Raw genomic sequence first — 25,133 nt, forward strand, 5'->3', positions numbered from 1 at the left:
GGACGGGACATGTGCGGGGGCAGAAGAAGACGACGGGGGATGTGCGGGGGCAGAAGAAGACGACGGGGGATGTGCGGGGGCAGAAGAAGACGACGGGGGATGTGCGGGGGCAGAAGAAGACGACGGGGGATGTGCGGGGGCAGAAGAAGACGACGGGGGATGTGCGGGGGCAGAAGAAGACGACGGGGGATGTGCGGGGGCAGAAGAAGACGACGGGGGATGTGCGGGGGCAGAAGAAGAGGACGGGGGATGTGCGGGGGCAGAGGAAGAGGACGGGGGATGTGCGGGGGCAGAGGAAGAGGACGGGGGATGTGCGGGGGCAGAGGAAGAGGACGGGGGATGTGCGGGGGCAGAGGAAGAGGACGGGGGATGTGCGGGGGCAGAGGAAGAGGACGGGGGATGTGCGGGGGCAGAGGAAGAGGACGGGGGATGTGCGGGGGCAGAGGAAGAGGACGGGGGATGTGCGGGGGCAGAGGAAGAGGACGGGGGATGTGCGGGGGCAGAGGAAGAGGACGGGGGATGTGCGGGGGCAGAGGAAGAGGACGGGGGATGTGCGGGGGCAGAGGAAGAGGACGGGGGATGTGCGGGGGCAGAGGAAGAGGACGGGGGATGTGCGGGGGCAGAAGAAGAGGACGGGGGATGTGCGGGGGCAGAGGAAGAGGACGGGGGATGTGCGGGGGCAGAGGAAGAGGACGGGGGATGTGCGGGGGCAGAGGAAGAGGACGGGGGATGTGCGGGGGCAGAGGAAGAGGACGGGGGATGTGCGGGGGCAGAGGAAGAGGACGGGGGATGTGCGGGGGCAGAGGAAGAGGACGGGGGATGTGCGGGGGCAGAGGAAGAGGACGGGGGATGTGCGGGGGCAGAGGAAGAGGACGGGGGATGTGCGGGGGCAGAGGAAGAGGACGGGGGATGTGCGGGGGCAGAGGAAGAGGACGGGGGATGTGCGGGGGCAGAGGAAGAGGACGGGGGATGTGCGGGGGCAGAGGAAGAGGACGGGGGATGTGCGGGGACAGAAGAAGTCAGGACTTTTTAGGAAAGTTGGAGGGAAGATGTGAAGTCTCTGAGGGCTGAACTTTATTCAATCTGCTACTTGACAAGGCAGGCTGTATGGAAAGGGTTAATGTTAGAGTAATCCCCCTCCCCCCATACACAGACCCCAGCAATGTGAGGACTGAGGAACTCATCCTGCACCGTACAACAACACTGACAGACAGCAGGGAGAACCGACCGGTAGTCCAGCCACGGGGGATGTGCGGGGACAGAAGAACTCTGTGACTCCTCCAGAATTCATTCACTTGGGCTGACAGGCTGAACGCCGCGCTGGGGGTGACGTCAGCACGCAGCTCGCCGCCGCCGGGTGTACCAAGATGGCCGCCAGCTCCGAAGCTAGGCCGAAGCCGCGGTCTTTCCTAAGGCCGCGGCCCGCTCCGCGGATCACATGGTGCGGACCAACTAATCGATAATGAAAATCGTTGACAACGATTTTCATTATCGATTATTATCGATAATATCGATTGATCGTTTCAGCCCTAGAAAATACTTTTGCAGGCATTCTGACATCATTACATAAAATGCAGGACCAACAGTAACACTTTGCTAGTGAGGATGCCAAGGGTCCGCCCACATCCTAAGAGCATCAGAAAAAAGCCATATGGAGGGACATTGGGAGGAGGAGCTGTGAGGTCAGTGTGATGTCATAGGACATATAGACTCTGGATGGAGGGACATTGGGAGGAGGAGCTGTGAGGTCAGTGTGATGTCATAGGACATATAGACTCTGGATGGAGGGACATTTGGATGGGGAGATTTGAGGGGTCCTCTATATGAGGCTCCCGTGCAAACCAAATCATTGTTCCTGGGTGCGTCCTACCTCTCCTAAACTGAAGAGTGAACTTTGACCTTTACCGTACAGAAATCTGTCAGGAATGTGTGAAAGTAAGCTCTCATGTGATCAGGTGACGTGCGGAGGAACGGAGTGTAAATAGCAGACAATTCTCTCCAGAGCTCCTAATGGTGGGGGTGGATTTTGCTGAGTGCCGGTGCCAAGTTTCCTCCCCCCAGGATCACTGCAGGTGTGGAGAAAAGCTGTGTAAGAGGATATGAGGAGAGATGAGGAGGAGATCCAGGAATCAGGATAAAGGTCAGGACAAGCAACAGACGAGCGCATCCAAGAGATGAAGCCGGGGTCACTACACAGAAAATCAATCCAAGGAAACAACAGGCAGGACGAGGAATAGCAAGAAGGAGCTCAGAGACAAATGAGAATATTGCTCAGCCAATGGGAGATGATCTCAGCATGACTTACATAATGAAGGAGATGAGGGGGAGGGGAGGAAATCACTTATGGTGACCATAGAGACATGGAAATTCAGCTGGTTCAGCAGGGATCGGTCACATTTCCATCCATGTGTGGTCACTACCGGATAAAAGGCACTCCAACAGCGGCTGCAGCCAATAGCTTCATCACTGATCTGTGTATTCTGAGAGCGGAGGAGCGCCCCCCCATTGTCAGAATACAATAGTGCAGCGGGGAGGATTCCCCCATCCCCCTCCATTGTGTGGATGGGGGAATCAATTCCATTTTTTTTTTCTGGCTGAACGATAAAACTGAACCATGTATGGCCAGATTTGGAAGGAAGATATATTCATCATCAACTGATCCCCCTGAAGGAGCTAATCTACATATTACCTCCTCTGCCGCCAGATCGTACTACGTCTTACCAAATGGAATGTCCTCATTATCTTGTATGTCTATACCTGACATCATTTCCTGTCTGTATTCCATAGAGACTTCCTGTCTGGGTAGAGGTGAGATCACCACCTTGTGGAGCTCAGAGGAACTGCAGCCCTGAGAAACATCTCGTAGTGTGAACATGGTTGTTTCCATGTATGGAAATGAAGACACTGCAAGCTGTTTGATGAGTCGTGTTGAATTGTATAACAGAAACAGCAAACACAGAACAGGGAATAGGAAGTACAAGCAATGCAATATTATAAAAAATATGAAGTCAGTCAGCGCGAAATAATAAATATTCAAATGAAATAACACAGCTGCTGAACACTAAAGGCAAATATAACAAAAACCTCAAATAAACATAATAAAAGGAATAGTGCAGCGCTAGAATATCCTCATAAAGTTCCTCACCATATGAGAGACAGAATAAAAGTCTTATAAAAGGAAAACTTGGATAGCAACGGTCAGCAGTGATGAACTCCTCTGTGTTGGTAAAGGTACACGCAGATATCTTTATAGTGTCAACAGACTCAGTGATTCCACCACCAGACAGCCAAACTGCTCACCTCAAAGTACCCCTGACTTAACAGATAGGTCAAGCAAACATTCGCCACTTCCAGTGGTCCCACACCAAGATTCCAATGGCCCAGATAGATGAAACTCGGCTTCTTGATTAATGTGGTGCTGTCATCAATGGTAACTCATATTTCCAAAGTGCAGTATCATAAAATCAAAAAAATATATATAGTGCAGACCGTAAGGATAAAAAACTAGATTTATTAAAATGAACAGGTACTCACATACAGAGCACTAAAGCCTAGTGCTTGTTTGTAAACATGGACAGAACATTCCATGATAAAATGCAGTAAGATGGTTGCAGTGACATTCCAGGGTCCTCCCGCACGCGTATCGTCCTAAACAGGACTAAACAGGACTTCATCGGTGGATACAGAGGCCCTCGCAACCATTCACTAATTTATAGCCACCTTCTAATTGGTATCACCTGCTAGATTGTCCTCAGTACAAACCCACTAACTAATCAGAAACAGGCACTCACAGGTCACTTAAATCCTTCCTATCCTTAATCTATATGCCACATTACTCCTCATAATATTATATTCACTAGTGATGGACGAACTTCCGACGGGACGTTTCGCGAACGCGGACCGCGAACGCGGCCGATAGTTCGCAAACCATAATGTTCGCGGCGGGCCCCATTGACTTCAATGGGAGGCGAACTTTGCAAACCTACAGGTCAAATTTGCAGCCACAAAATAATTACTAGCTGTGCAAACATAGTCCCACCACATGGCCAATGACATAACACATGTATGAGGTGAATCTGGGATCGACAACTACAAGCATTCTTTTTTTCTATGTGAAATTGTTGTGACAATTCAGGACTGTGGAGCGCATTAAGGCAATGGAGGAGAGGGAAGGTCAGGGTAGGCAAAGAAGAGGGTGCAGGAGATGATAGAGTCATCTGACAACAGCACCGTGATAGAGAGCACTGACATCAGCAGTGTGACATAAAGCACTGACACCAGCACCGTGATATACAGCACTGACACCAGCACCGTGATATACAGCACTGACACCTGCACCGTGATATACAGCACTGACACCTGCACCGTAAGCAGCCCCAGGAGGAAGTCAGCATAGCACAGGGATGGTGGGAGCCCCTCATAATGAGCATAGCACAGGGATGGTGGGAGCCCCTCATAATATGCACAGCAGAGGTACAGCCCCAGGAGGAAGTCAGCACAGCACAGGGATGGTGGGAGCCCCTCATAATAAGCAGCCCCAGGAGGAAGTCAGCACAGCACAGGGATGGTGGGAGCCCCTCATAATGAGCATAGCACAGGGATGGTGGGAGCCCCTCATAATATGCACAGCAGAGGTACAGCCCCAAGAGGAAGTCAGCACAGCACAGGGATGGTGGGAGCCCCTCATAATAAGCAGCCCCAGGAGGATGTCAGCACAGCACAGGGATGGTGGGAGCCCCTCATAATAAGCAGCCCCAGTAGAAATATGACACCACTCAACCTCTTCAAACAGGAAGGTACGGGCATATAGTACGGTGTGCAAATGAAGAAAGAAGGTCTGTGTGCTCGATTAAAAAAATCGTTTATAGACATATACATGGTCTACTGGTCACATGTGTTGAATTCCCCCGAGATCCATGCCTCATTCATTTTTAGAAATGACGGTCTAGGCATTCCCTGATGCTGGATCCGGGTGACACCTGTCGATGGGTCGGCTGAAAGAATGACCTCATATCCGAAGTCACCAACACATCTTCAAACCGGCCTCTTCTTGCAGGCGCTGTTGGATTGTTACCCGCAACTCCTTCTCTGGGAGTGGGAATTGCTCCTCTGCCAGCGCACGTAAAAGCAGAATGCAGCATTTCTCGAAGCAAGGCCTGGAAGTGCTGCATTCTGACAGCCCTCTGTGACGGCGGTAACATTTCCGCCATTTTGCGTTTGTACCGGGGGTCTAAGTACGTTGCCACCCAGTACTGGTCCTTGACCCTTATGCTTTTTATACGGGGGTTCTTATTAAAACACTGGAGCATGAAGGCCCCCATTTGCACTAAACTGGAAGCGGTGTGGTGGCCTGGCTCCTGCTCATCATCCAGGATAATGTCGTCCTCTTCATTCTCCTCTCCCCATCCACGCACAACAGGGATCCCAGAAAGGTTTAAAGCATGCTCTTCTTGCTCCTCCTCATCCGCCCCGGCACCATCCTCCTCTGACTCCTCTTCAGACTCCTGTTGTTGACTTGTCTCAGATAGAGTAGCCCCCCCTGGGAATTCATCCAGCATTGCGACTTTCTCATCTTCCCGCTCCTGCTCCTCCACAGCTTGATCAATGACACGACGTAATGCACGCTCCATAAGGAAGGCATAAGGTACCATGTCACTAATGGCGCCATGGCTGCGACTGACCAGTTTGGTGATCTCCTCAAATGGGCACAGAAGTCTGCATGCATCGCGCATGAGCAGCCACTGGCGCAGTGAAAAAAAAAACAGCTCCCCAGAACCTGTTCTGCCACAGAGTTCATACAGGTAGACGTCAACTGCACGTTTCTGCTGGAGCAGCCTATCAAGCATATAGAAGGTTGAGTTCCATCGCGTCGGGCAATCGCAAATAAGACGTCTGACCGGCAGATTGTGTCACCGCTGAATGTCAGCAAGGCGAGCCATGGCCGTGTAAGATCTTCTGAAATGGGCTGAGATTTTCCTTGCCTGCCGCAAGATGTCCTGGACCCCAGGGTATTTGATAACGAATCGCTGCACGACCAAGTTTAAGACATGTGCCATGCATGGCACGTGCGTGATTTTGCCCTGTTTCAATGCGCTAAGCAGATTGGCACCGTTGTCACACACCACTTTACCAACTGTCAAATTGAGCGGTGTTAGCCACTGATCTGCCTGTGAACTCAAAGCTGAAAGGAGTGCCGGGCCAGTGTGGCTCTTGGCTTCCAGGCACAACAGACGCAGCACGGCATGGCAACGTCTCACCTGGCATGTAAAATAGGTTCTGGGGAGCTTGGGCGGCGCAGCGGAAGAGACGCTAGCAGCGGAAAAGGAGGAGTCAGCCGAGGAGGAGAGGGAGGAGGATGGAGTAGGAGGAGGAGGAGGAGAAGAAGAGCCGACACCGACACTGTGTGCCAGAGATACATTCACTTGCCGCTGAACATGGCCATATAGCTCTGGGATGCCCTTCTCTGAGAAATACTTCCTTCATGGGACCTTCCATTGTGGTGTTCCAATGGCAACAAATTTTCGAAAGGCCTCCGAGTCCACCAGTTTATATGGCAGTAGTTGGCGGGCTATGAGTTCTGACAAGCCAGCCGTCAACCGTTGGGCAAGAGGGTTATCCGGCGTCATCCTTTTTTTTTTACGCTCGAACATTAGGCCCACGGAAGCCTGCCTTTTTGCAGAAAAACGGGAGCTTGGCGTGATGGAAGGTGGAGTGGAGGACAATTGTGAGGAGAGAGGAGAAGGAGAAGATGAGGCTGGACGGTGAGAGCCTGGAGTGTGGCTTTGTGTGTTCCGTTGCTCCCACTGGGCTCGGTGATGGCTGCCCATGTGCCTTCTTAAGGCGGTCGTCCCTAGGTGAGTGTTGGGCTTACCGCGACTAATGCGTTGACTGCAAAGATTGCAGATGGCAATGCTATTGTCAGCAGCGGACACGTTAAAAAAAGCCCACACTGCGGAGCCATGTGCCGATGTCCTGGGAGCGCCAGATGTGACCGTACATGGTCGATGACTCACTCCTGATACATTTGCAGTCTGCTTTGTCCCTCCTGTGCAATGTAAGTTATTCCTGCTTCTCCTCCCTATCTGCTGGTCCATATCTCCCTCTGAACTCCCCTCCTCTTCCTCTCTTGTGGGCACCCACGTGACATCACTAGACACGTCATCATCGACGTCACCTTCCCCACCGCTATAAGTAGAGATCTCGGAGTAGGCAGCAACAGCGGGGACCAACCTCCTCCTTGGGCTGATCTGAGTACTGTCGTCAGACTGCTGAGTGGCGGTTGTTGCTACCTCCTCTTCCTGATCCAATATCAAGAGTGGCTGCGCATCAGAAATGTCTTGATATTGATCGGAAAATAATTCCTGTGACTCAAGCGGAAGGTATGTGGTGGTGGTGGTGTTGTTGGTGGTAGTGTCTTTGGGGGTGCACATAGCAGAGAGTGAAGAAGAGGGTGCAGATCGAGAGGATGAGGAGGGTGCAGAAGAGTAAGGCTAAGTGAGCCACTCAACCAAGACTGGTGCGTCCTTTAAAGTAATTGAACACACCTTCTGCAACTTCCCACTTTGGCTCAAGCCTGTTGCTCCTGCCCTACCCCTACCACCCCTGCGGAAGAGCCTGCCTCTTCCTCTGCCTGTCATTTTTTAAATAACCCTGTGACAAAACTCTCAGTCCCTATACTGATAAAGGACTGCTGCAGTATAGGGCAGCAGTCAGCAGTAGTACACCTCAACCCTATGTATTGTTGACCTATACCAGTCCTTAAGGAATAGCAGACTGTACCTCACTAAACCCTATGTACTGTAGTACCCTATACCTTACCAGTCCTTATAAGGACCTTTGTGGAACAAGTAGGTTGTGTGTGACTGATTAGCAGACTGTACCTCAGTCCCTATACTGATAAAGGACTGCTGCAGTATAGGGCAGCAGTCAGTAGTAGTGCACCTCAACCCTATGTATTGTGGACCTATACCAGTCCTTAAGGAATAGCAGACTGTACCTCACTCAACCCTATGTACTGTAGTACCCTATACCTTACCAATCCTTATAAGGACCTTTGTGGAACAAGTAGGTTTTGAATGATTAGCAGACTGTACCTCAGTCCCTATACTGATAAAGGACTACTGCAGCAGAAGGGCAGCAGTCAGCAGTAGTGCACCTCAACCCTATGTATTGTGGACCTATACCAGTCCTTAAGGAATAGCAGACCCTATACCGATAAAGGACTACTGCAGCAGAAGGGCAGCAGTCAAGTATAATATTCTTTCTATATTTGGAAGAAAGAATATTATACGTGTACAAGCCTATTACCATACCAGTCCTGAAAAGAACCTTTGTGGACCTAATAGTAACAGCTACTGATTAAACTGACTGTCCCTCACTGCCTCACACACAGCTTCCTGCCTGTCCCTATTTAAACTGACAAAACAGAGGCTGCTGGAACAATAACTTGAATATCACTTTTGTGGACCTAATAGTAACAGCTAATGATTAAATTGACTGCCCCTGCAGCACACAGCGTCCTGTCCCTTTCTCTACACTGACAAAAGACACTCAGGCTGCTGCAACAATCACTAGCACAGCACTGCCTCAAACCTATATCCTGAACTACTCCTAACACCTATACCATGATACCAGTCCTTAAAAGAACTTTTGTGGACCTAATAGCTAGCGCTTTGGGTCACTGAAGTCTCTCCCTGCTCCACACAGCAACCTCTCCCTATAGTGACAGTAGAAAGAATGTAAAATGGCCACCGGATCGGGTCTATTTATAAGTTAGGGGGAATGTCCAAGTGTCCATGTGCTGTAATGTCTCAATTGGCTGTCCTGTACCCCATGATGGATGTGTCATCATAGGTCAAAGTTCTTTTACACTGTAAACACGGAAGTCCGCCGGGCGAACGGCGGCAATAGTCCGCCGATCGGGCGGAACGGCGAACAGGTGAAATTCGCCGTGAAACGACCGCCGAGCGAACCGTTCGGCCATCCCTAATATTCACCATCTCTTAAGATCCAATAGCAAAGTGTAATACTCAGGATTGGAGGTATAGGGTAATGCATTAATTTGCTGTAATTACTTTCATTACTTACATTCTTTGTTTAACATTGACAATCCACAGACGCTGTATACATCAGACCCCTTATTGTCATGTGACGCAGTCACATGACCAAAATGAAGTCACATGATAACTAGCAGTCATGTGACCACAACACTCGGCCAATGGCTTTTGCCCTCACTGCACCGTCAGCGTCACTAAGAACGCGACGTAGTGCAGCAAGTGAGCAGGTTCACGGTCACGGGGTAAAGAGCAGTCACATGACCGGAACAATTCATATGTCACTTCCGCCTTCACAGTGCCGTCAGCGTCACTTCTAACATGACGCAACGGAATGCTATGAGGTATCACCTGCTAGATTAAGGATAGGAAAGACTGTTCCCTAAGAGACCGTGTTAATTGAAAGTTCTACTGCAGAATAAAACCTTTTTGAAAGGACTTCATCTGTGTCAGTGTACAAGTCGTTGGGTATCAACCCTGGGAACCCCTAGACGTGGAGGAGCAGGCCGAGAGAAGGTAACCGGTAAGCCCATTAAGTCAAGCCCACCCTGCAACGGGTAATGGCCGCTACATGTAAACAACCTAAAAACAGATTGTGAATAGAGATGAGCCCGATGTTCGAGTTGAAAGTAAGGTGTTCGCCTAATCGCCGAACAGCGAACAATATTCAGTGTTAGCGGCAAATTCGAAAGCCGCCATGTCCCTGGGGCAGGACCCGGGTCCCCAAACACTTTTTATGGCAATAACTTGCATATAATCCTTTAAAATTAGCATTTTAGATTTTTTCATGTTCGTGTCCCATAGACTTTAACGGTGTTCGTGTGTTCTGACAGATTTTTTGCCTGTTCGCATGTTCTGCTGCGAACCGAACAGGAGGGTGTTCGGCTCATTCCTAATTGTGAACAGTCTTAAACATAACATGCTGTGTTACTGGTAAATACACTACAGATTGAGTCTATTTGGCCGCCTTGAAACTCGTACGCTGCACAAGGACACAGAGATTTTTGCCTGGGGAATGCTGTTCAGCTCCAGAAGGTGTTGAAGAGCTTCTCTCTTTCCTGGCTGGTGTGTTTGGTACAGAAGAACTTACTTGTATATGTTGCTTCATTATGTCATTCTCATGGTATCCTTCAGATATGACCGTACTATTGTCTCTGCCTTGTGTAGCGCCAGCTCCTGAAGAGCACAAGCTATGTGTTTTATCATTTAACCTTACCCTTGAACCGCAGTTTGGTTTTGGGTTCAATTATTCTAAATTTAGACCTCAGCACCAGTCTAGCTGAACTGCCTGGTGTTCTGCCTGACCATAGGTGGCGCTGTCATCACGGCAGGGTCTAGAACGCAGTCTAGTTGGGTGCAATAAGGTTATTCTCTCTCAGAACCAGCCAAGTAGGAGTGTCGCTATTGCTGTGCCTTCTGGGAGAGGGTACTTAATGTACGGATGTCACGTGTTTCGGGGTTCCGGTCCAGAAGTGTTTTCTGACTGTTTGGTCCTGGTCCTCCTGACCAGCACTCAGGACTGCCATGGCTTGGGGTGTGGATCCACCCGACTTCAAACCTTAGGGCTGGCTAGCCCAAGGTAAGTAGACTGAAGGAAGGATTCAGAGGGGGTCCGGTGCTGTCTCGGTTAGCGGAGAGGCTCAGCAACTGTGAAGGTTTCCAGGGGAGGACTCTTCTTGAGAAAGCCATGCTAGAGTTGGCTTCTCTACAAGAGCCTTGACAAGTTGGAAGACCCCAAGTGAATCCAATCTTGTGGGGGGTATCGCCAGACCAGCTGCAAGACACTGGTACCATACGAGGGTTCTACAAGTTGTCTACAACCTTTCAGTTTTACTAAAGTGTTCTACACCAAGTCTGTGGCAGAGACTTGTATCTGATTTAAACACCTTGTTGGCTGCTAGACCTGGTGAGAGAAAGACTATCCAATAAAGGTGAGGATCCAGCTGTGAGTGGCTATTCTCTGGATTTCCTGATATGAGAGATGTGTTTTTCCATACTGACTTAGCACTAACAGTACCTGGACTTTTTCCTACCTAAACCCTCTAACCCTGCATTGAGAGACTGTGTTCGTTAACTATTTTTTGAAAATAAAAATCCCTTTGAGTGGATCTGGTGTCAGTCTCAGCAGTTCTTGGGCCATCTACCTCGGGAAACCCCTAGCCCTTGTACACACAGTCGGACATTCCGACAACCAAATCCGTCAGATTTTGTCCGACGGATTTTGTCCGATCGTTCAGAACGTGATGACGTTATTTCGTTACGACGGGACTACATTCAGGCTAGTAGCCAATAGCTTTGGTGTAGGCATTTGATCTGAGCATGCGTGGCACTTTGTCCGATCGGAATTCTCTACACATGATCGGACAAGGTCCGATCGGATCATGTTGTCGGAAAGTTTTATAGCCAAGCTGGAAAACTTGGTCCGTCGGACATTCCGATGGAAACAGTCCGATGGAGCCCACACACTGTCGGATTATCCGACAACACGGTCCGATCGGACATTTTCCCTCGGAAAAGGGACTAGACACGCACGAGGTGAAGAAGGTAACGGTAAGCCCAATTAAATCAGCTGCTCCTTCAAGGGACAGTGCTATACTTGCTTACATGGTCCAGTAGGAGAAGGGGCATTGTAGGACTAGAGGCATTGAGCACATTGGGAGGATCATGTGCAGGATGCTCATAGGCTTGTGCATTGAATTGTTCTGCCACTCGCAGGTCCATTTTATTGCAGCGGTAGAGATTGCCTTCCACATCCACAAGATATGAGTGAGGATCAACTCTCTGAACAGAGGTGCCCAGTCTCCAGTGACTAGTCCTGTCACCAGGCAGCAGCTTCATATGGATGACTCTCCAATGCTTAGCTCAGGTAAGTCTTTGGCAGAAACATCAAATGTCAGTTTGGAGATCTGTTTTCTACATCAGAGTTTCTCCAGTACACCTGTAACCACACAAGGTTCAAGCAATTTGTTTGCCACAGGTAATGAAGTCTTCAGTCTCCTTGACATCAAGCGCTGTGCAGGACTACTGTCCATACCTTTGGTTGGGGTGTTCCTCCAATGTAGAATGGCTTTCTACGGTTCATTACCATCATATTGGGACTTCTTGAAAAGGTTCTTTACTATCTTTTCAGCTGATTCTGCTTTGCCATTAGCTTGTGGGTGCTGCGGTAAGGTAATGCCGCGTACACACGATCAAACAATCCGGTGGAAAAGTCCGGCAAACTCAAGTCCGCCAAACAATCCCCCCGTGTGTAGCCTCCGGCATACTTTTTTGACCCGACAGTACGGCGGACTTAGAATTTCGGTTTGCACAACAATCTGCCCGCCGTACTCGCATTTCGGCGGACAATCCGGCCGTGTGTATGCCAGTCCGCCGTACTTTTGAAATGAGCGGACTTTTCCCGCCCGGAGAAAAGTCCGCTCATTTCGAGTGGGTCTCCAGGTAGACGGGGCCCGCGAAGGAGACGTCGCTGGCCCCGCCGCCTGGTATAGACTTAAAGGGGAACCCCAACGCCGAAAAAAATCGGCGTGGGGGTCCCCCCCAAGTCCACAACAGACCCTTGTCCGAGCACGCTACCCGGCCGGCCAGGAAAGGGGGGCGAGCGAGCGCCCCCCCTCCTTAGCCGTACCAGGCCGCGTGCCCTCAACATGGGGGGTGCCTTGGGGAAGGGGGGGCCGCGCGCCCCCCCACCCCAAAGCACCTTGTCCCCATGTTGATGAGGACAAGGGCCTCTTCCCAACAACCCTGGCCGTTGGTTGTCGGGGTCTGCGGGCGGGGGGCTTATCGGAATCCGGGAGCCCCCTTTAATAAGGGGGCCGCCAGATACCGGCCCCCCACCCTATGTGAATGAGTATGGGGTACAATGTACCCCTACCCATTCACCTGTAAAATAAAAGTACAAAAAAAAACACAACACACGAGATAAAATACTTTATTGCACAGCTCCGGGGGTCTTCCGTCTTCGGGGGTCTTCTCGCCGGACTCCTCCGCTATCTTCTTGTAGCTCTTTTGCTAGCGGAGGAGTCCGGCTTTCTTCCTCGCCGCTGGCCTCTTCTCCCGACTTCAGGGGTCTTGTCCCCCTCTTCGGTTTTTCTGCCGGGCCACCGCGCCTTATCCCTATATAAGGGATGGGTCCTAATGTTTCCCGATACCTCATACCAACCACAACGACACTCCTTCGAAGTCCAGCACCGTAAACTTCCATTAGGGCGGGCGGGAGGGAACGTTTCTCCTATCCTGCTGCCTCCCGAATGCTGTCCCTCCTTCACCCAACTTCTGTACTACCTCCTACACTCCACCCATCACATCAATACTCCAATCCGGTAAGACCAATACTTTTTCTACCCCTCCTATCCTAACCCATTCCTCTCTCTGTAACTACTTGCATCCTGTCATGTCTGTAATACACTTACTTTCCAATGCAGCTGCATACATGTCTTCACTAGGATAGCCAGATAGCTTTCTACCCCAACAACACATGTATGCTACTTATCACTACTATTCAATAATAATGACACGGACACCTACTTGGCCTGCTCGGCCTTTATTAACAATAAACCAATAAAATATAAAATTTATTTCAAATATTTAAACCATTTTAAAATATTTAAAATATATTCCAGTTCACCCCATCCCCTCTCAAGTACCTCCAGGTGTCCACCTCTAACTCCCAATGTCTCACTACCACACCACCATCACGGACTATAAACCGCCCCACTTCTTTATTGACCTTGATCCGTGTCTTGTTCAACTTTTCCCAGGAACGGGCCCCCCTCCATGACACGTGGGCCACAATATCCAACCACACCACAATCATGTTTGGAAAGGATGTCCTGAGCCTGAGAAAATCCCACTGAATATCCTTAATGACCTGTTTCATGGGACGTATCCCCAGGTCATTGCCACCTACGTGAAGGACCAGGATATCCAGAGCCCGGTCCAGCCTAGCAAAACGGTGTACCTAGGGTACCACTTTGTGCCACATCATACCCGGAACCCCAATCCATCTGATCCTGCCTTCTTCTCTAGTAAGCCTGAGCTGCCTGCCATCCGGCCTAACATACGCCCTTCTAGCTAGCCCAAAAAACATACGAATGTCCCATTATCCATATAAGACATCCTGAGGAATCTGAAAAGACATAATAAAATATATCCAGCAACAGAACCAACCAACTAGCCGGAAAGAAAAATTATACTCACAGGGGAAACAAGAACAGTCATAGCAAATGTGGATGAACATAAAATTGATATCTCATTGACTCCCATCTCCCAATCTTCTTACCTCTGTAGGAAGTCCCCACCGGGACGCCTTCATAGCCGCTCCAATGTGAAAATAGTGAGCTGCATGCTCACCCGGGGGAAAACCCCCCTCCTTTAAACATTTTCGCAATACTGCTGTGAACTGAAATCTTGACAGGCACGATCCATCCTTGTGGATGAACAACGCACCCTCCCCAGTCGGGCATATATCCAAAAACTGCATCAAGGCTGTCACTGGACAGACCAATCCCTTAAACAATTCTACTCGTACCCCTCTTCCTCGCTGGTCTGTTTTCGAATGCCTGATCCAAATAGTCACCGACGACTGTGACCATAGTACATCTGTTAGCCCCAAACCACCCACCACTTGTTTTGACGGAGATACCATCTCCCCGATCCTGAACGCCCCAAAAAAGGCTAGTAAAAAGGCTGCTCGGAAAAGTACTTTCTCAAAATCTGTTGAACACACCTTATCCCCTCCTACTAAAATAGTCCCCAACACCTCAAATGAAATCGGGCATCTAGAATCCTTCTTAAAGATCCCCTTTGGTACCCACGCAATGCCTTCCGAACCAGAAAACACTTTGCGAAATCCCTAAGCTCCTTAAACTGAAACCAAAACGCTAAGGCTGCCACCTTTTTTCCTATTGCAGCCCCTCAGAATAATTGACACAAATAAAGCACAACACCCATGCCTGCATCTCTCCCGGGTCTTCCGAACTGCCTACCTCTGCCAACAGGTCTGACCATTCCTGTCACACTTTTTGATACGCCTTCCAAGTTCCAGCGCTGGGGGACTGTCATATCAATTCATCGATGATTCCAATGCAATCTTCCATAATGCTGGGGGGCAGGGCTCCCCGACCTTGTCCGCCTCCAGCGCTAACTTGCAGAATTCTTCCCACTAGAAACGAGACAAAGCATCCGCTAACTTGTTGTCAACTCCAGGGATGTGAACTGCATAAACAAATGCATTTATCCTCAAACAACTGAGCACCAGTCGTCTTAACAATCTGACCAGCGGGGGGGAAGATGCCGAAATGTTGTTAATGGCCACCACTACCCCCATATTGTCACAATTAAACCATAGCTTCTTGTTACGCAACACCTCTCCCCATAATTCCACTGCTAAGACAATGGGAAATAGTTCCAGCAGAGCCAAATTCCTAAGGAACCCTGCCTCCCTCCAGGCCTCAGGCCATGGCTCCGCACTCCACCTCCCTTGGCAATACGCGCCATATCCTGCTGATCTCGCCGCATCTGTGAACAAAACCAAATTAGCATTGCTGAATGGCCCCGTCAGCCACACCGATCGGCCATTACATTGATAAACACCATAAGATCAGTGAAGTGGGTGTAAAGTGGAAGCAGTAGATTTGCAGAGAATATTATTTGAGCCCCTAGCACTTTATATATGAATGTCTCCACATATTGTAGTGTATTTGTGATGATTTATGTGCACACACAATAGGACAGCTCTGTGACACATAATGCTCTTCTCGTTGATAAAGGGAACACTTACCTTTGTTACAGCAGCAGTCCGGTATAAGTTATTTCTGTAGGTATTTGAGTTGTTACACATAGCACGGGTTTTATTCTATTTATATTGGGGACATAATTGCCCAAATCTGGGGATCAGGAGCCATTTCCACCCTTTACTCTCGGCTGGGGCTCTTTGTATCCATATAACAGATGTTCTACATGACTAAATCTGACATCAATTTTACTGCAAAATCAAAGGGGCCAAAATGTCTCCCCCCCGAGCAGTAATATATTTCTATCCCCCTTGGTGGGAGTGGAGATGACCCATCTATAAGGATATACAGTACATACACACAGCACAAGGCCGTGTTCACACTATGAGATGTTCCTCTGGGCTGCAGTTCCTCTGATCTCCACAAGATGGTGATCTCACCTCTACCCTGACAGGAAGTCTCTATGGAATACAGACAGGAAGTGATGTCAGATACAGACAGGAAGTGATGTCAGGTACACAGGACGACGTTCCATAGGAAGCGGAGAGGGAGAGAAGACACAGCAGAGGAGGTAATATGTAGATTAACCCCTTCAGGGGGATCAGTTGATGATGAATATATCTTCCTTCCAAATCTGGCCATACATGGTTCAGTTTTATCGTTCATCCAGCGGGATGAGAGGAAAAAACTGAAGTGATTCCCCCATCCACACATTGATGGGGGATGGGGGAATCCTCCCCGCTGCACTATTGTATTCTGACAATGGGGGGCGCTCCTCCGCTCTCAGGATACACAGATCAGTGATGAAGCTATTGGCTGCAGCCGCTGATGGAGTGACTTTTATCCGGCAGTGACCACACATGGATGGAAATGTGACCAATCCCTGCTGAACCCGCTGAATTTCCATGTCTCTATGGTCACCATAAAGTGGGTGTAAACCCTCACCTACACCCGGCGAAGTTGAACAGCCTCAGAGGATACACAGAGATAAAACAAATCTCCCTATAGAAGTTGTATTTGTATATCTGATGTCTATAAATTTCTAGACTTTTTAGGGCAGTGGTCATTAACCCTGTCCTCAGGGCCCACTAACAGGCCAGGTTTTATGTATTACCTTGGGGGAGATGCAGACTAGAATACTGCAATCACTGAGTAGAAAATGATATCACCTGTCATGTATTTCAGTTATCTTGCAAACCTGGCCTGTTAGTGGGCCCTGAGGACAGGAGAACAGAACCACTGATTTAGAAAGTTGTGTTCAAATTTTTACTTCCTGATTCAGCAGTGGGAGGGGAGTCCAGGCATACACTGTGTCACAGCTGATTGGAGGAAAGGAACACACCCCAATTCCACATAGGCAGAGGAAGGAAGAAACTAGTCGAATGCTATACTTTTTCTATGCATCCACCCCCACACAAATTTAAGGCTGGTTTTATCTCCATTGTTGGAGAAGTGGAGGAGGACGAGACGGTGGCACCCGACCTGTGAAGTCAGGGGTGGACTGGACAGGACAGCGGCATGAGAGGACTCATCTCACTGAGCTCCCGCTGCCGATCTTTCTCCTTTCCGTGGCCGCATTACTGTCACCATCGGCTTCTGCTTCCACCCACAGCTGCCTCTGTCCCTGCAGAGCCCTCCGGCAGAACAGAGAGGAAGGAGAGGACCGGATCTCCAACATGGTGCCACCTCGGCACTGCCACAAAGATCCCCACAAGGTGCTGAGAAACAGGACTACAGAGTCCTTACAGGAGGAACCAGGACAAGCCCGCAAAGCAGCCAGCTAAGAGACCAGCCAGGGAGGGACATGCTGCTTTATGTACACAAGATGTCCTCTCCATCCACTCTGCTCTCACACACTGCTGGGGAGATGTACAGGACATGCAGGAGGACACAGGGGGAGGGGGGGGGGGTTGGATTACTGTCCTTCACCCCATGTTCTGTGTTCTGTGGTGACCTGCACCCTTCATCCCATGTCCTGCGTTCTGCACCTCATCTTCTGCACCACTTTTACTGCAACCCATGTCCTGTGTTCTGCACCCTTCACCCCATATCCTGTGTTGTGCACCCCATGTCCTGCACACTATGACCTACGTTCTACACCCCATGTATGGTGCACCATTCTCCTGCATCCCATGTCCTGCGGTGATCTACACTTTTTTCCGGTACCCTGTATCCCATGTCCTACATTCTGCACCCTTCTCCTGCACCTTGTACCCCATGTTCTATGTTCTGCATCCTGCACCCCATGTTCTACATTTTGCACACTGTGCCCTTCCCTTGCACTCAATGTCATGTGTTCTGCACTCTACACCCCATATCCTGCACACTGCACCCCTTTTCTGCATCCCATGTCCTACGGTTACCTGCCACCCTCTTCAGTATCCTCTACCCCATGTCCTACATTCTGCACCCTGCTCCCCATATCCTGCATTCTGCACACTGTACCCTTTCCCTGCCCCCATGTTTTGCATTCTGCACCCTTCTCCTGCATTCTATGTCCGGCAGTGACCTACACCCTTCTCCAGTACTCTGCACCCCATGTCCTGCAGTCTTCTCACAGCACAACATGTACATCCTGTACCCCTCTGCTGCACCTTGCACCCAAAGTCCTACATTTTGCACCTCCACAAATTACTCGCAAATTACTTGCCCTTCTCCAGGTGCTGATAACCCACACTTCTCTTGAAAAAACTGCCTCCTAACTTTTTTAGCTGGCTCCTAGATTCAAAGTAAATTTGTCAAGTCCTGCCATAATTGACTTCCGCCCCTCCCCCTCATCGCCTTCATTATGTAAGTAATGCTGAGATCATCTCCCATTGGCTGAGCAATATTCTCATTTGTCTCTGAGCTCCTTCTTGCTATTCCTCGTCCTTCCTGTTGTTTCCTTGGATTGATTTTCTGCGTAGTGACCCCAACTTCATCTCTTAACCTTTATCCTGATTCCTGGATGCACCCAGGACCTTCCGCCTGTTACACTCCCCCCCCCCTTTTCAGATGATTCTTCTAGTGCTCAAAAAGTTGCAGGAAGAAGCCACAAGCCTAATTTTAGTAGCTCCATATTAGCCCAAGAGGGCATGGTTCTCGACCCTGCTGAAGTTAGCAGCAGAACCCCAATGGTTGCTGCCCTTGAGAAAGGACCTGCTGAGTCAGGGAGCCCTCCTTCATCCCAATGTAGGACATCCCAGGCTAGCTGCCTGGATACTGAGGAGCAGATCCTGAAGAAAAGGGGTTTGTCCGAAAAATTTATTTCAACACTGCGCTAGATAGCAGGAAAAAGGTCACAAGGGCTATTTATTTTAAAACGTGGAAATATTTAAACTCCTTGTGCACTTCAAAAAATTGTTTCCACAGGAGTTCATTTCCGTCCTTCAGTTCCTCCATGACAGAATGGAGAAGGGTTTGGCGGCCGGTACCTTGAAGGTTCAGGTGGCCACTTTGTCAGTATTTTGAGACAGTTATCTCAGGACCCTTTGATCATTAGGTTATTTAGGGCACTGGTCATAGCCAGGTCAGTGCCATTTCAATTCTTTCCCAAATGTGATTTGTCGTTTTACAGGGTCTGACTAAAATGCTCTTTGAACCACCGCAGGACGCTACAATTAAGGATTAGTCTTTAAAGAGGAAGTAAACCCTGATGGGTTTACTTCCTCTTTGGTTCCCTGCAAAGGTAAAGCATAATGGACTACTATGTTTTGCATAGTAGTCCATTATGTGTCACTTACCTGACACAGGAGCCAGCGAAGTCACTGCTGTCCCCTGTAGTCCGGAGCATCCATCTTCTCGGTGGGTCTCGCTGCTCCGTCACTGTCATTCGGCGAAGCCGCGATGACGTCACTACCGCGCATGCGCACGGGAGCCGCCACTCGCGGCATATCGCCGTTGACAGCGGCGCGCTCAGTGTGTCTGCGCGCCGCTGTCTACGGCGCATGCGCCGTAGACAGCGGTGCCTGTGTTTTGTCAAATATCTCCTAAACCGTGTAGGTTTAGGAAATATTTCTTGGACCTACAGGTAAGCCTTAATCTAGGCTTACCTGTAGGTCAAAGTGGTTTGTAAGGGTTGTAGACATGTCACTGGAGAAGTGATCGAGGGGGTGTACATCTCACCTAGGTTGCTACACAGTGTGAGATGGTAAATCCAGGATGGATCAGTTTCTCAGCAGCGATATGCTGCTGAGTTGTTATTTAATTTTGCCGGGCCTGGGTTTATATGGAATGGCAGGTAGGTTTGGTAGAGGGACCTGTCATTCCACATCCCCCGATCCAGTTCTGGGTTTGGGATCAGGTGAGCTTTGATCCTAATTAGCCTGGGAAGCTAAAGGCTCTGCAGAGTCTGCAGGTGATTGCTTCTCAGCCAGGGAATGAACAATCTGTGTGTTGAAGGAAGCTGCAAGCACAGCCACTGCTGGAGCTAAAACCCACCCTGCGACATCCAGGCGAAAGACGCTGTGTTTGTAAGTGTCAGATAGGTGAGCAGAACCTGTTAGTAAGCGCCCAGCCGGGCTAGGACTTTTATTTTTGTTGTACTTAGAAAGCACGGTGTTGCTGTATATTTTGTTTGCTGGACTGTTTGTACCACGAATAAACGCCAAGATCTGCTTTATAAATTCCAAGTCTGCTGTGAACTGTGTCCAAACACACCCTACCCCGGGAAGATCCCTTACAATTGGTGGAGGTAGCGGGCAACACGGTTGCTAGGGGCAACGGTGTGGACAGACTTGGCTACAGCTGCTGATGTCCTGGGTGAAAGCTGCAACTACACTCCAAGAACAGTCCAGCAACATGGAGGAGATGCTGAAGCAGTTTATGCAAGTGAGTTTGCAACAACAGCAGGCTCAGACAGAGGCCAATAGACGACATGAACAGTCCATGGCTGAACAACAGCAGATGCATAAGGAAGAGTTGCAAGCTTTGCGCCAAAGCCAACAACAACTTATCGAGCACCTGATAGTAATGCGAGAGGCGCCTGTGGTTACTAATCCACCCATAGTGATGGGAGCCGCTCCAGAGATTTTTTTTGGGAGAAGGACTGTGCAGAAAGCGCTGCAAAAGATGACTGCTGAGGACGATGTTGAGGCCTTTCTAACAGTATTTGAGCGCGTGGCTGAGCGAGAGAAGTTACCAGCCGCTGAGTGGGCAGAGGTAATTGCGCCCTATTTAACAGGTGAACCCCAAAAGGCCTACTATGACCTCAGTGAGCAAGAGGTTAAGGACTATACTCGGCTAAAAGAGGAGATACTTGCCCGACTAGGAGTTACTACTGCAGTCCGTGCCCGGAGGGTACGCAACTGGAGCTACAGTCTGGACAAATCAGCGAGGTCCCAGATGTATGACCTAATCCATTTGGCAAGAAAGTGGTTGGAGCCAGACACTTCTACTCCTGCACAAATCCTAGAGAAGGTCGTGATGGATCACTACCTCCGAGCGCTTCCTACTGACCTGCAACGCTGGGTGGGACAAGGTGATCCTAAGAACGCAAACGAACTTGTCAACCTTGTGGAGAGGTTCCAGGCGACTGAGGACTACCTCCGTGATGTTCCTGCAGCATCTTCACCTCCCCGGAGCGCCAGATCTGTGCCGTCAGCTGGTAAGAGACTTCCATCTATTGGGGGAGTGTGGAGGGGTGCTGATAGAGGGAAAAGGGCTCAAGTGGTGTCTCAGGGACAAAAGACTGGTGATGGTCCCGGGTGGCTAAGGGGCTCTGAAAAGGACTCCTTGCCAAAGAGACCAGGCCCTATCCAGTGTTGGAGATGCCATGAGGCGGGACACGTGTCGGCCCATTGCCCTCTTACCTCTGAACCCATGGAATGTGACGCTAGCCGGCGTCAGTCGCTATTTGCGGAACCATCTTGTGCTGCAGTTCCTGGACTAGAGACTGAACCGCAAATCTGCAACATCACAATCAATGACTTTCCTGTTAAAGCGTTAATGGACTCAGGAAGCCTTGTAACCTTGGTGCATGCTAGCCTGGTGACTGGGGACTTAGAGTCTAAAAAGCATATGAGCGTTGTGTGTATACATGGTGATACAAAAGTGTACCCTATAGTGCTGGCTAAAGTCGGGACTGAACAAGGCACAGTACAATATGAAGTGGGTGTGGTTAAAAACCTCATGCATAATGTAATATTGGGGCGCGATTTTCCTTTATTCTGGGCTCTCTGGGAAAAAAGAAAAATCCCCAAAAGGAGTGAGGATACCTCTAAGGTGGTTGCCTTGTCCACTGTGAATGATAAAAGTGTACAGGATGAAAATGATTGTTTTCCTTTGCAGGTCCTGGCTGGGGAGGAGGAGGCTCCTCCCACTGAGCAAAATATACTAGACTTAGAGGTGTCTAGGGATAATTTTGGGGCTGCACAATTACAGGACCCCACTCTCAAAAATGCGAGAGAGCAGGTTGCTGTAATGAATGGGGTACCTCAGGAACCAGATGCTGAAAAAAGGTTTCCACATTTTTCGGTGACTAATGATCTTTTCTATAGAGTCAATAAGGTTAAGGATGAGATTGTGGAACAGCTTCTGGTACCTAAGCCGTACCGGCGTCAGGTGCTTGACATGGCACATAACCATGTTCTTGGGGGACACTTGGGGACTGACAAAACGCGAGAGAGGGTTCTCCAGAGGTTTTTTTGGCCGGCCATATATGATGACATTAAAAAATACTGTGAGTCGTGCCCCACATGTCAGGTTAGTGCCCCAGTATCACATTTTCGCAGTCCTTTGGTTTCGCTCCCTATTATAGAGGTGCCTTTTGAGCGTATTGCCATGGATTTAGTGGGTCCCATTGTAAAGTCAGCTAGAGGACACCAGTATATTTTGGTAGTCCTGGATTATGCGACCCGCTATCCTGAGGCTGTACCCTTAAGAAACACTGCATCTAAAACAATTGCACGTGAGTTGTTTTATATGTTCTCTAGGACTGGGATCCCCAAAGAAATCCTAACGGACCAAGGTAAGCCATTTATGTCGAAAGTAATGAAGGAATTATGCAGACTATTTAAAATCTCACACATCCGTACCTCTGTGTACCACCCCCAGACGGACGGATTGGTGGAGAGATTTAATAAAACTTTGAAACATATGTTGAAGAAAGTGGTGGCAAAAGATGGTCGTGACTGGGATCATTTATTACCCTACCTCATGTTTGCTATTAGGGAGGTGCCCCAAGCGTCCACAGGGTTCTCACCATTCGAGTTGGTCTATGGTCATCACCCTAGGGGTCTACTAGACATTGCAAAAGAGACATGGGAGAATGAGTCCACCCCATACAAGAGTGTTATTGAGCATGTAGCACAAATGCAGGACCGTATAGCCACTGTAATGCCCCTGGTAAGGGAACACCTCCAGAGGGCTCAAGAGGCCCAAAGTAGAATTTACAACCGGTCCGCAAGAATCAGGACATTCAACCCAGGCGATAGGGTCCTTATACTAGTCCCCACTGTTGAGAGTAAATTCTTGGCGAAGTGGCAAGGTCCCTATGAAATTGTTGAAAAGGTCAGTGAGGTGAACTACAAGGTGCACCAACCAGGTAGAAGGAAGCCTTTCCAAGTTTATCACATAAACTTGATCAAGCCCTGGAAAGACAGGGAATCCTTGGTGGCGACAAATACTGTTAATAATTTGTCACCACCAATCCCTCCAGTCAAGGTAGGTGATACTCTATCAGTGTCACAGAAACAGGAGGCTCAGGAATTTTTACAGAAAAACAAAAACAAGTTCTCTGGCCTCCCAGGGCGTACACACCTCATCCATCATCACATTGAAACTGAGCCTAGAAGCAGAGTAAACCTTAAGCCCTATAGGATACCGGAGGCACGTAGGAAAGCCGTATCTGCCGAGGTAAAACGTATGCTTGCTCTGGGGGTAATTGAGGTGTCACAGAGTGAATGGTCCAGCCCAATTGTGCTAATCCCAAAGCCCAATGGAACTTGGAGGTTCTGTAACGATTTCAGAAAGTTGAATGAGATCTCCAAGTTCGATGCGTATCCTATGCCCAGGGTAGATGAGTTGATTGAGAAGTTGGGTAACGCCAGGTACATAACCACCCTCGATCTCACAAAGGGCTACTGGCAGATTCCACTTTCTGGTGAGGCTAAAGAGAAAACTGCATTCTCCACCCCTGATGGGCTATTCCAGTATGTAGTGATGCCATTCGGGTTACATGGAGCGCCTGCAACTTTCCAGAGGTTGATGGACTTGATTCTGCGACCACATCGTGATTACTCAGCTGCCTACCTCGATGATGTGGTCATTTTTAGCCCTGATTGGGAAAGTCACCTCTGTAAGGTACAGGCCGTGTTGGATGCCATAAGTGATGCGGGGTTAACCATAAATGCCGAGAAGTGTGCTCTAGCCCTAGAAGAGGCCAAATATCTAGGCTACATTATTGGGAGAGGGTTGATTAAGCCACAGCTAAATAAAATTGAGGCAATACAGAATTGGCCTAGACCCCTGACAAGGAAACAGGTTAGAGCTTTCCTGGGTATTACGGGGTATTACCGTAGATTTGTGCCGAACTTTGCCTCAGTTGCTGCTCCACTAACTGACTTGACAAAGGGCGGAAAGACAGCAATGGTCACGTGGACCCCAGAGGCCGAGAAGGCTTTCCAAAGCCTTAAGTCTGCCTTGTGCCAACCACCTGTCTTAGTTACCCCCGATTTCAGGCGAGAATTTCTGGTCCAGACAGATGCCTCTAACACAGGCTTAGGTGCAGTACTCTCACAAGTAGTGAATGGTGAGGAGCATCCAGTGACGTACTTGAGTAGAAAACTAACCCCGGCCGAGAAAAATTATGCCATTGTGGAGCGAGAATGTTTGGCAGTAAAGTGGGCCCTAGAATCGTTAAAGTATTACTTGCTAGGCAGGAAATTCAAGCTGGTGACAGACCATGCCCCCCTAACATGGATGAAGTTAAACAAGGAGAGAAATGCAAGAGTGACTAGATGGTTTCTCTCCCTACAAAACTTTAATTTCACGGTGGAACACAGGCCAGGGAAATTACAGGCAAATGCTGACGCATTGTCAAGGGTAAGTTGTCTGTGGGGACAAAAGGCTCAGCCCTCCGGTCTGAAAAAGAGGGGGGGGGATATGTAGACATGTCACTGGAGAAGTGATCGAGGGCGTGTACATCTCACCTAGGTTGCTACACAGTGTGAGATGGTAAATCCAGGATGGATCAGTTTCTCAGCAGCGATATGCTGCTGAGTTGTTATTTAATTTTGCCGGGCCTGGGTTTATATGGAATGGCAGGTAGGTTTGGTAGAGGGACCTGTCATTCCACATCCCCCGATCCAGTTCTGGGTTTGGGATCAGGTGAGCTTTGATCCTAATTAGCCTGGGAAGCTAAAGGCTC

General features: G+C 49.3%; 2 protein-coding genes across 7 annotated transcripts in view; one reads left to right on the forward strand and one right to left on the reverse strand.

Annotated features, from left to right (window-relative positions):
* The window catches only part of LOC143989539 (uncharacterized), a 427,264-nt gene that overhangs the window by 248,184 nt on the left and 153,947 nt on the right, over positions 1–25,133 (reverse strand). The gene's annotated exons all lie outside the window — the stretch shown is intronic.
* The window catches only part of LOC143989627 (uncharacterized), a 111,132-nt gene continuing 102,290 nt past the window's right edge, over positions 16,292–25,133 (forward strand). For all 3 annotated transcript variants that reach the window (XR_013277050.1, XM_077489871.1, XM_077489869.1), the window contains exon 1: positions 16,292–16,358. The gene's annotated coding sequence lies outside the window, so the exon portion shown is untranslated. The remainder of the gene's footprint in view (positions 16,359–25,133) is intronic.

The sequence above is a fragment of the Lithobates pipiens genome, unplaced genomic scaffold (genome assembly GCF_037356315.1).
Source record: "Lithobates pipiens isolate NorthernLeopardFrog02 unplaced genomic scaffold, aLitPip1_a1.2 Scaffold_18, whole genome shotgun sequence".
Taxonomy (NCBI): domain Eukaryota; kingdom Metazoa; phylum Chordata; class Amphibia; order Anura; family Ranidae; genus Lithobates; species Lithobates pipiens.